This window comes from Siphateles boraxobius, unplaced genomic scaffold (genome assembly GCF_051911475.1).
Source record: "Siphateles boraxobius isolate OS27281-9 unplaced genomic scaffold, OSU_SipBor_1 55, whole genome shotgun sequence".
NCBI classification, from domain to species: domain Eukaryota; kingdom Metazoa; phylum Chordata; class Actinopteri; order Cypriniformes; family Leuciscidae; genus Siphateles; species Siphateles boraxobius.
The window spans coordinates 6603937-6616592 of NW_027509181.1; the positions used below are offsets into that span (position 1 = coordinate 6603937).

A 12656-nucleotide genomic window follows, 5' to 3' on the forward strand; every position below is an offset into this window, starting at 1 on the left:
CGTGAATGCACAAAATAAAATCATTCGCGCGTAACGCGCATATCGCACCAGACACTCAATTTCTGTCATTCGCACCAACAGACGCGCGAATGAGGCGAATTCGCATCTACCGCGCCACGCTAAACGCGTCTTTCGCACCGCAGGACCCAGATGCGCGTAAACGCGTCTTTACATTGACTAAACACTGAAATCACTCACGCCAGACGTTCTATTCGAGTCTGGTGTGAACGCACCATTGCTGCTTTCTCGGGTTTGACATACCTCCTATTCTGAAACAGAAACCCAGAGTTTCCCTCATTTCAGGGTTAACATACTCAAAGTTTTCACTTAACCTCCTTTGAAACAGGCCCCAGGAGGGGGTGCTCACCCTGTGGTCTGTGTGGGTCCTAACGCCTCTGTATATTGATGGGGATACTATACTGTCAAAAAGCACCGTCCTTCGGAAGAAACGTTAAGGTCCTGACTCTCTGTGATAATTAAAAATCCTTCCTTTGAAAGAGTAGGGGTGTAACCCTGGCATCCTGGCCAAATTTGTCCAGTGGTCTCTGTCAATCATGGCCTCCTAATCATCCCCATATATACTCATTGGCTTCATCACTCTGTCTCTCCACCAATAAGCTAGTGTGTGGTGGACGTTCTGGCGCAAAATGGCTGCCGTTGCATCACCCAGGTGGATGCTGCACATTAGTGATGGTTGAGGAGATTCTATGGAAGTAAAATAATGCCAAATGTTTTTGAAACAAAATAGCCTGTTGAATTTCGCTACTCGAAAAAAATAGGCATTGCATTAACCATGCTTGCATTTTAAAGTATTGTATTTTTAGGGCTTGCATTTTTATGGGCTGAAATTCAACATGGTTGAATATTTAAGCAGTGAATATTTCAATTCAATACATTTCAAACACATTTTCATTATTAAAAATTAAATAATCCATATTCAACTTTCCTATTTCACTTCCAAAATATTCTAACTGTTTAAAAATACAACCTATAATATTCAACAGGCGATTTTCAGTCCATTTTATTTAGCTTTGCAACTTCGCATTCAACATTGACATCCAGCAAATGCAGGAAAAACAGTAGATTACTGAGCATTCTCTCCATCTGCTGTTAGTCGACCTCACCAGCAGGTGGTGCAAAAGCGTGTGTTGTTGATGAGCAAGCCATTCATTCATAAAAACTTTTCTTTTAATGTCTCGCTTCTCCACAGTTAAATCCATTGAAATTCTTTGTGCCTTGAAGGATCTTGTTAAATAGCGACCCCCGAAGATCTGTTTTGGGTAGCGTGAGGGTCCGTTTGTGAGGAAAATAAATGATGGCTCTACCCACAACAGCACTGTTGTGCAAGGTGTAATTTATTGTCAGCACTGAAGATATATAGGCTACAAAAAAACGTCCACGAGTGCTGGGGTGAAGACATATACAATCTAGCTTCAAAACCCCAAAATAGAAAGTGACAAACAAACAACAAACTGTAAAATAAAGAAGAACCAAATTTATAAATAAAATATACACAAAGGGTATTTTCAATATACTCGCTTCGATTAGTCGCTCACGGCACCACAGCTGCACGCTCACTTCTGACTCTCTTCGACAAGCCCTAAGTTTGATTCTGGCCTCCTCTTTTATAGGTCAGACTCTGCCCCCTCTACGGACATACCATTGCTTTGGTAATTAAATCATCAATCTTCCAATATACTTTAACCATATGCAATAGATATAGTTTTAAACAAATCCTCATATAAACATAATAAACATAACAAACAAAATGATAACACAATAACATGTCTGACACTATGGTTTCACCGGACTCCGCGTGTAGTGCGCCAGCGTGGAGCCAACAATGACGTCATAAGCGTGTGCCGCTCACCCAATCGGTTTCGCCGGTGAAGAGAAAGGCAAAAGGCGACAGAAAAGGTAGATTCGAGATCGGCCTGTAATTGAATAATTCTGTAGGATCAAGTTTCAGGTTTTTTAACAAGCGGTTTAATCATGGACAGCTTAAAAGTTTTTGGTATGTATCCTAAGGACAAAGATTAATTCATGGTATAAAGAAGAGGATCTATGACCTCTGGAAGCATCTCCTTCAGTAGTTTAGTCGATATAGGGTCTAACATATGTTGTCGATTTAGATGATTTAACGAGTTTATAAAATTCACCCTCTCCTATAGCAATGAATGAATCAAGTTTTTCGTCAGGGAGACTAAAATGCACTTTCTGATGCGATACTGTAGTAGACGGTTGCATAGTTATAATTTTCTCCCTGATATTATCAATCTTGTAAGTAAAGAAGTTCATAAAGTCATTACTGCTGTGTTGCTTGGAAACGTCTGTGCTTCAAGCTTTATTTTTCGTTAGTTTAGCCACTGTTTCGAATAAATACCTAGGGTTTTGTTTATTTAGTTCTATTAGGGTTGAAAAATAAGCAGATCTAGATGTTTTTAGGGCCTCTCTGTATGCAATCGTGCTCTCTTTCCATAAATGTGAAATACCTCTAGTTTTGTTTTCTTCTATTTGCACTCCATTTTTCTGGCTGCTCTCTTAAGGGCCTGAGTGTGCTCGTTGTACCATGACGTTGGTCTATTTTCTTTAATCTTTAAGCGAAAATGAGCAACTGTGTCTAAAGTGCTGGAAAAGAGTTAAAAGTTTCTGTCACAATATCGAGTTCTTCTAAGCTATATGGGATGCTGAGATAATGAAACTGATCAGGAAGATTATTTATAAAGCAATCTTTAGTGGCAGAAGTGATAGATCTAACATATTTGTAACACGGGGTCGGCTTTGCTGCCTTGGCTAAATGTAGTTTACACAAGACTAGACAATGATCTGAGATGTCATCGCTCTGCTGCAGAATTTCAACGTCATCACCATTGATTCCATGTGATTATAATAGATCTAGAGTATGATTACTACAATGAGTAAGTCCTGACACGTGTTGTCTAACTCCAATAGAGTTAAGAATTTCTTTAAATGCCGATCCCAATGCATCTTTTTCGTTATCTACATGTATATTAAAACAATTAGTTTTAACACCAACAATTAGGACCTTATCTGCAATCAGTACTAACTCTGACAGAAAGTCAGCAAATTCTTTGATAAAGTCTGTATGGTGCCCTGTTGGCCTGTATACAGTAACCAGCACAAATCTCAAATGTGATTTTGTTACATTAAGCACCAACACTTCAAAATAATTATATTTGTAACTAGACTTCTTAGTAATTCTGAAAATATTACTAAAAATTACAGCAACACCTCCACTTTTGCCTTTCATACGAGGTTCATGTTTATACCCATAATCTTGGGGGGTGGACTCATTTAAAGTAATGTAATTGTATTTGTTTTAACCAGGTTTCTGTCAAACACAGCACATCTAGGTTATAGTCTGTAATCATATCATTAACAATAAGTGCTTTTGAAGTAAGGGATCGAATATTCAGCAACCCGAGCTTCAATTAGATTTTTGCCCTTAGATGGGTTTGGAAGTTTTTTTTGGTATTTCCTAATTCGGTGAACAGACACAGTCTCTATATGATTATATCTAGGTGAAAGAGTCTCTATGTGATGGGATTTATCTGACCTCAGTGACGTGAGACAGCTAGCAGACTGTCGGTTTAGCCAGTTTGTCTGCTTCCTGACCTGAGCCCCAGATTGTCATGTTTGAGCTCTAAGACTATGTGCCATATTACTAGAGAGAAGAGCAGCACCATCCCAGGAGGGATGAATACCATCTCTTTTCAACAGGTCAGGTCTGCCCCAAAAACTTTTCCAATTGTCTATGAATTCTATATTATTTTGCGGACACCACTTAGACAGCCAGCCATTGAGTCAGGACAGTCTACTAACGATCTTGTCTGCATATTCTCTCCATGTCTAGTCTTGTGTAGCAGCGTTCATCTTTGTGTTTCCTGTATCCATTCATCTGCTGTGGTGAGCCTCGACTAAGCTTACTCTGCTCGAGCTTCTTTCTACAAGGACGAGTTCCTACTGATCAAGAGCTTATGGTCCACGTTTTCTCTCCTGACAAGTTTCCTCTGTTTAGCTATCTTCCTGCAGAGCTTCTTTTGAGTTCCAGTTCTGTGTTATCTACTACAGACCGCCTTTGTTGTTGAACATTAAAGACTTTGAATTGAGTTACCTTTGCATTTGGATCCCTTTGTTGAACTCTGACAGAATAATCCAACCAAGGTGGATCCAGCGAAGGATGAATCATTTTTCTCTGGGGTAGAGATTCAAGGAGCTATGCTGGGTCGACACAAGGAGGAATTATCTGCTGCCAGAAATGCGGTGGAGAGTTTGGTTGCACAGGTTAATGATCTATCTGCTCGCCTTCTAAATGTGCACCAAGAGTCACCAGCAGTTCAGAGTCGTCTTTCTCCTCCAGAACCTCTTGTGAACAATCCCCCATGCTATGGTGGATGCTAGATTGATTCCATCTCTAATCAAACACACCTGAATTACCTAATCAAAGCCTTTGGGCCATACTCCAAAATGGCATCCAGCCGTGTCGCAGTTAAACTCAAAATAAGGAGGTAGCTGTCAGTTCACCAAAAACTCTCAATGAGTCAAATTTGCAAACTCCCTTATTATAGACCAGGGGTGCCCAATCCTGCTACTGCCGATCGACTGTCCTGCACAGTTCATCTCGAACCCTAATCAAACACACCTGAAGCAACCAATTAAGGTCCTAAGGATCACTTGAAATTAAATTTATTTCTTTTAGTGTCTCACTTCTCCATAGTTAAATCAGTTGAAATTTGTTGTGCCTTGAAGGAGCTCCTCGACAGGTAGAAATGCCTACTAAGTACAGAGGGGATGCAGTTACACTCCTGGAGGCCCCCCTCCCTGCATTTTGTAATTCCATCTCTAATCAAACACACCTGAATTACCTAATCAAAGCCTTTAGGCCATACTCCAAAATGGCAGCCAGCCGTGTCGCAGTTAAACTCAACATAAGGAGGTAGCTGTCAGTTCACCAAAAACTCTCAATAAGTCAAATTTGCAAACTCCATTATCATAGACCAGGGGTGCCCAATCCTGCTCCTGCCGATCGACTGTCCTGCACAATTCATCTTGAACCCTGATCAAACACACATGAAGCAACCAATTAAGGTCATAAGGATCACTTGAAATAAAAAAAAATATTTTAGTGTCTCACTTCTCTATAGTTAAATCAGTTGAAATTCTTTGTGCCTTGAAGGAGCTCCTCGACAGGTGGAAAGGCCTACTAAGTACAGGGGGGATGCAGTTACACTCCTGGAGGCCCCCCTCCCTGCAGATTGTAATTCCATCTCTAATCAAACACACCTAAATTACATAATCAAAGCCTTTGGACCATATTCCAAAATGGCAGCCAGCCGTGTCGCAGTTAAACTCAAAATAAGGAGGTAGCAGTCAGTTCACCAAAAACTCTCAATGAGTCAAATTTGCAAATTCCATTATTATAGACCAGGGGTGCCCAATCCTGCTCCTGCCGATCGACTGTCCTGCACAGTTCATCTCGAACCCTAATCAAACACACCTGAAGCAACCAATTAAGGTCCTAAGGATCACTTGAAATTAAATTTATTTATTTTAGTGTCTCACTTCTTTATAGTTAAATCAGTTGAAATTTGTTGTGCCTTGAAGGAGCTCCTCGACAGGTAGAAATGCCTACAAAGTACAGGGGGGATGCAGTTACACTTTTGGAGGCCCCCCTCCCTGCATTTTGTAATTCCATCTCTAATCAAACACACCTGAATTACCTAATCAAAGCCTTTAGGCCATACTCCAAAATGGCAGCCAGCCGTGTCGCAGTTAAACTCAACATAAGGAGGTAGCTGTCAGTTCACCAAAAACTCTCAATAAGTCAAATTTGCAAACTCCATTATCATAGACCAGGGGTGCCCAATCCTGCTCCTGCCAATCGACTGTCCTGCACAAATCATCTTGAACCCTGATCAAACACACATGAAGCAACCAATTAAGGTCATAAGGATCACTTGAAATAAAAACAATTATTTTAGTGTCTCACTTCTCTATAGTTAAATCAGTTGAAATTCTTTGTGCCTTGAAGGAGCTCCTCGACAGGTGGAAAGGCCTACTAAGTACAGGGGGGATGCAGTTACACTCCTGGAGGCCCCCCTCCCTGCAGATTGTAATTCCATCTCTAATCAAACACACCTAAATTACCTAATCAAAGCCTTTGGACCATATTCCAAAATGGCAGCCAGCCGTGTCGCAGTTAAACTCAAAATAAGGAGGTAGCAGTCAGTTCACCAAAAACTCTCAATGAGTCAAATTTGCAAATTCCATTATTATAGACCAGGGGTGCCCAATCCTGCTCTTGCCGATCGACTGTCCTGCAAAGTTTATCTCCGGCCCTAATCAAACACACCTGAAGCAACCAATCAAGGTCCTAAGGATCACTTGAAATTAATGGCAGGTGTGTTTGATTAGGGTTGGAGATGAACTGTGCAGGACAGTCAATCGGCAGGATTGGGCAACCCTGTTATAGACATTTTATTATATTTAAATTCATTTTTGAAGTGCAATTATAATAATTGTAAGTTATTGTTGTCCCTGATTCAAGAGGGTACATATTTCAGTTGCTGTTGCGCCTTTTCGGAGCACACTTTAGGTGTCTGGCCCTCTTTAAATCTCTGCTGGCAGCGGTGGGATTCAAACCAAAGCCCCCGAAGAGACTGGAGCCTAAATCCAGCGCCTAAAACGCCTCGGCCACACTACCCCGGCTTGGCTCCTTTCGTGGGCCATTTTCTGGCCATTATATTTCAGAAATAGAGAAATCGTTGGGTGCGGACCTTCATAGTCAGGCTCTGAAGCCCGCCGAGATCGGCAAAGGAAAGCAAGAGCGGCTGAGTTTGGAAGAGACCGGGAGCAAACAGTGTCACTTCTCCAGCCTTTTCGCTTAGGCATAGGAGCCACAAGTGCCATCTAAAATGCAGTCTTGGCAGCAGTGGGATTCGAACCCACGCCCCCAAAGAGACTGGAGCCTTAATCCAGCGCCTTAAACCGCTCGGCCACGCTACCTTGTGAGAACAAATTCCGTGGGGCATTTTCGGCAATTTTTTCTTTAAGTGTCTCACTTCTCCATAGTTAAATCATAGATTGCAATTCCATCTCTGATCAAACTCACCTGAATTCCCTAATTTAAGCCTTTTGGCCATAATCCAAAATGGCAGCCAGCCATGTCGCAGTTAAACTCAAAATAAGGAGGTAGCTGTCAGTTCACCAAAAACTCTCAATGAGTCAAATTTGCAAACTGCATTATTATAGACCGGGGTGCCCAATCCTGCTCCTGCCGATTGACTGTCCTAAACAGTTCATCTCCAACCCTAATCAAACACACCTGAAGCAACCAATTAAGGTCCTAAGGATCACTTGAAATTAAAGGCAGGTGTGTTTGATTAGGGTTGGAGATGAACTGTGCAAGACAGTCGATCGTCAGGAGGAGGATTGGGCACCCCTGTTATAGACTATACATTATTATTATATTTAAATTCATTTTTGAAGTGCAATTATAATAATTGTAAGTTATTGTTGTCCCTGATTCAAGAGGGTACATATTTTCAGTTGCTGTTGCGCCTTTTCGGAGCAAAATATTAGGTTTCTTGCCCTCTTCAAAATCTCTGCTGGCAGCGGTGGGATTCAAACCCTTGCCCCCGAAGAGACTGGAGCCTAAATCCAGCTACTTAGACGCCTCGGCCACGCTACCCCGGCTTGACTCCCTTCGTGGGCCATTTACTGGCCATTATATTTCAGAAATAGAGAAATCGTTGGGTGCAGACCTTCATAGTCAGGCTCTTAAGCCCGCCGAGTTCGGCCAAGGAAAGCAAAAGCGGCTGAGTTTGGAAGAGACCCGGGAGCAGGCAGTGTCACTTCTCCAGTCTTTTCGCTTAGGCATAGCAGCCACAAGTGCCGTCTAAAATGCAGTCTTGGGATTCAAACCCACGCCCCCAAAGAGACTGGAGCCTTAATCCAGCGCTTTAGACCGCTCGGCCACGCTACCTTGTAAGAAAACCTTCCGCGGGTCATTTTCGCCAATTTTTTATTTTAGTGCCTCATTTCTCCATAGTTAAATCAGTTGAAATTCTTCGTGCCTCGAAGGAGCTACTCGACAGGTGGGAAGGCCTACTAAATACAGAGGGGATGCAGTTACACTTCTGGAGGCCCCCCTCCCTGCAGATTGCAATTCCATCTCTAATCAAACACACCTGAATTACCTAATCAAAGCCTTTGGGCCATACTCCAAAATGGCAGCCCCCCTTTTCAGAGCACACTTTAGGTGTCTGGCCCTCTTAAAAAAGTCTGCTGACAGTGGTGGGATTCGAACCCACGCCCCCAATGAGAAATCCAGCGCCTTAGATGCCTCGGCCACGCTACCCCGGCTTGGCTCCTTTCGTGGGCCATTTTCTGGCCATTATATTTCTGAAATAGAGAAATCGTTGGTTGCGTACCTTCATAGTCAGGCTTTGAAGCCCGTAGAGTTGGGCCAAAGGAAAGCTAAAGCGGCTGAGTTTGGAAGAGACCGGGAGCAAACAGTGTCACTTCACCAGTCTTTTCGCTTAGGCATAGCAGCCAAAAGTGCCTTCTAAAATGCAATCTTGGCAGCAATGGGATTCGAACCCACACCCCCGTAGAGACTGGAGCCTTCATCCAGCGCCTTAGACCGCTCAGCCTAGCCTCAGGATCACTTGAAATTAAAGGCAGGTGTGTTTGATTAGGGTTGGAGATGAACTGTGCAGGACAGTCGATCGGCAGGAGCAGGATTTGGCACCCCTAATCAAACACACCTGCCTTTAATTTTAAGTGATCCATAGGACCTTAATTGGTTGCTTGGAGATGAACTGTGCAGAAATTTCTAATTTCACGCAGGACGTGAAATTTCACGCAGGACGTGAAAATGATAACTGCGTCGGACTGAAACTAGCAAATAACACTCACGTAACGCTTGGCGCTGCATTGCGCCGGGAGTAAGATAGGGCCCAATTAAGGAGTTCAGTAAAGTTGGCAATTCACAGATTAGAACTTCCCGGATCAATAACTCGTGAGCTAAACGTTGTTTAAACACAAATTACACCAATTTAAAGTAACATAGAAGACAATAAGCTATACAACCCAATTTTTCTCAAGAGCGCTTTAATATGATCTCTAAGTGCAGGCGACTGAGACAGAAGGGACCGTCTGCAAAGTGCAATATAGCCCAAAAAACGTTGGATGTAAACTACAAAGATAGTTATTAACTTCAATGTTACACACTGTACTGTCACCAAATTCAATTTACACACCAATGGTCTCCCACTGGTCATACAACACGTTTGGCAAGTAATAGCACATAAAAAAAAATCTTTACACAAATTATATTGCTACGTGTCACGGTGTGTGAGGGTTGAAGGAGGAGGCTGAGTCTGGAGGCTTCAGACCGACAAAGACAGACTGAACACAAGCAAACTAAATACAGGCACTGATGAACAAAAACCAGGTGACACAGATGATACACAGGTGATGATGATGGACTAATGAGAGTTGACATGGAGATAGATGAGTGGGGGGAAAACAAAGGACATGTGACTAATATTGAAGACAAACAGATGATCAAAACAGACACAAACGTGACAGTACGCTGATAACCATTTAGCTTTTGCTGTGCTTAAATTACTATTTATTTATTATTTATTTATCAAATCTTATTTAAAGGTAAATAAAATAAAAATAACAAAAAATCTTCCAAAAAAATGCATTAAAAATAGAAAAAATATGATCAATTTAAAAAAGTAAGTTTCTGGACAAACAAAATTAGGTATGATTTTAGGGCTTCGGGTCATTTTGACCCGCGAGGAACAGATGTGTTACAAAGTGCGAGGGAAGGATGAAGGTAAGAACATTTTTATTATAATTGCATTGAAATAAATAGCAACTGAATTTAATAATTTGGGCTCTATTATCTTTATTTCAACACAGATAAAAAAAAAATTTTTAAATGTAATAATTTTTTATCAGTTTAATCCAAAAAAGAAGCAATTTTATGTTTAGTTTTCTTCACCCTGCTGTATTGAAACTGTACGGAACCGTGACTACAAATCCGATGTAGCCACGTACCGAGATATGTATATTGAGGCAAGAGTATGTAACCTTTGATATACTGGCTGGGTAAAAGTGTATGAAATTGACACGACACCATACGTCTACTCAGGAGTGTCATGCAAGCCAAAATTCTGGGGGGGCACAATCTGAGACGTTGCAATTGTTTTCTGACGGGTGATATGGATCATGTTGGGAGGGGTCAGGGGGTTTCTCCCCTTGAAAATTTTTAAATTCTGGCTGCTAAACAAACCATTTCAATGCAGTTTGGGAGGGACAGAAATACCTTAACGGAGCTAGCAGCAACCCTCCTCTATCTGAGGACTAAGTTAAAGAATCTATTTTGTAAGTTTATGTTGACAGGTTGATGAAAGAACTGTAAGCTCAAATTCAAAAGCTTTTGAAGTCTACTTCATTAAAGCATGTTTACACACACACTTACTGTACACTTAGGCCTACTACACATGATTTTAAGACAGTACCATTGCAGTTTTTATGTTATGATTTTAAATTGGTATGTGACCTAAGAACGATCTTACATTAAAGGTACATAAAGGTGCTGAGGTCTGACTTTTTGGTGCTCTGAAATTAAGTTATTTTGATATTAATATGTGATGAAGGACTTTGAAAGAATTTTGACAGATTTCAGTACTGAATAAGGTTAACACTACCCCGTTTATTTGAAAATGGTTAATCAACCGTGAACAAAAGTCTATGGGAGAAACATCAAGTCGATGCCTTGATAACGTTAAGTTGGATTTTGCAGTTAGCCTACAACAAATTTAGCACCCTCGTTTCTATGAAACTGAAAACAATTGAACCAGCTGGAGACTTTGACACAAGACAAAACAGAACAGATGTTTCAAAATCGATCACTTCGATTACTTAATTCAACGTTACTATGGCTTATTGGCTTGGTATGGCAGGCAGTAACATTAGCCAACTAGTTTACAGTTAGACTAGGCTAGCTATCGATAACGTTACACTGACACAACTTAAGTTAATGCTCTGAATACGCAGCTAATATCAAATCCATAACTTTTTGATGAAGTTAAAATTTCCAGGTCAACTACAAATAATCCCACTACCTTTTAATATCATTCGATAACTAATTCATTGCCAATTTGTTAGTTTGCCCACTTACCACTTCTAGACCATCTGTAAAACATTGCCAGCTCAACGTGCGAGACGAGTGAGTTGCTTGAACATACACAACAAAGATTCTAGAGCGCTCTAGATTTGACATACACAGAGACCATATTAGGAAAAAAGGGCGGGCTGATGCTGACCGATTTATTACACATCCAGAACAATGCATTTGAGTAGTTATAGGCTCTGGTAATTATGGAGCATAATAGGAATAAAGTTGTGACAAAAACATTATCAGGGAGGAAAAATCTGAGGGGGCACGTGCCCATGCACTTTGAATGGGCATGACGCCACTGCGTCTACTTTTGGCATTCCAATATCAAGCTGCTTTCCATCTTTAATCATGTGATGATATTGGCCGTACGTGACCTGAAGTGAACCATAGGTTGTACTACACACACACAACCACGAGCAAATCAGCTCTAGCGTTTTGAGCGGCACTGAGTGCCGATTTTAAGAGTTTAGAGATAACTGACACACAAAGGAATGTGGTCTAGAGACAAATGGTCTCCTACCACCAAAAGGTGTTACCTCCAAATGCAAATATCCATTGTTTAGCACATGTTCCCATGTGAAAGAAGTTTTTGGTATATAATGAAATGTAGCAAGGGCTTCGGGGCCTTTCTCAGATCAGCCTTGAATGTTAACGCGGCCGAGAATCTCAGCATTCATGTATTTCCTAATGTCGGTTTTGCATCTTTTCTCTTTATTCCAGAGCATTTGATGTTATTGTATTGATTATATTTGTACTGATTATGAAATTAGCATGATACATTTACCTGACATAATCAATAATTACATTTGATTATTCTAATTGACTTTGACACTATTTTCATTCAAGAGTTTAAAAAGAATAGTAAAACATTCGCTCACACTTAATGATGCACAGATATCATTAAAACCTTTTTCATTTATGGAGTCAGATGAAATAACGAGTTAATACATATGACAAAATGTATTGAATTTAACCAAAAATACTTTGCCACAAGAAAAGACTGCTGGTTGGTTGCCAAGCGCGAGCTTACAGCAGTGATGAGAGGAGGAAAAGTTATTGGAAGAAGCTAGGGAGAGTGCGCAGGGATAAGAAGGTGGCTAGTCGTAAAAGAAAGAAAAAAAATTGCGCTAGCTCAATTGGGAAGGAAAGCGGCTAGATGTCTTACGGCGGAGTTTCTATCGTCATCACCGGCGGCTATCTTGTCACAGGCAAGCTTTCTGGTGCATGGGCTCTGTGGTACCTGATGTAAGATCTGTGATCTGCACGAACACAAATACTCTTATCTCGCTAAAATCTTGACGAATTTACAAACGGTTTGATTTCTTACAAACGTTATTAACGTGGGTATAATTCTGATGCATGAAAATGTTGAAATTGCAGCTTTTCTTTTCGAAAAATGACTTAATTGTGCAGCATAGTTGTGTAGCACGGCTAC

The 12656-nt window shown here is 41.0% G+C and overlaps 1 non-coding gene across 1 annotated transcript; it reads right to left on the reverse strand.

Moving 5' to 3' along the window:
• Positions 1-6944: 6944 nt before the first annotated feature.
• Positions 6945-7026, reverse strand: trnal-aag (transfer RNA leucine (anticodon AAG)). The gene has a single exon. It is a non-coding gene; the product is annotated as a tRNA-Leu (tRNA).
• Positions 7027-12656: the final 5630 nt, after the last annotated feature.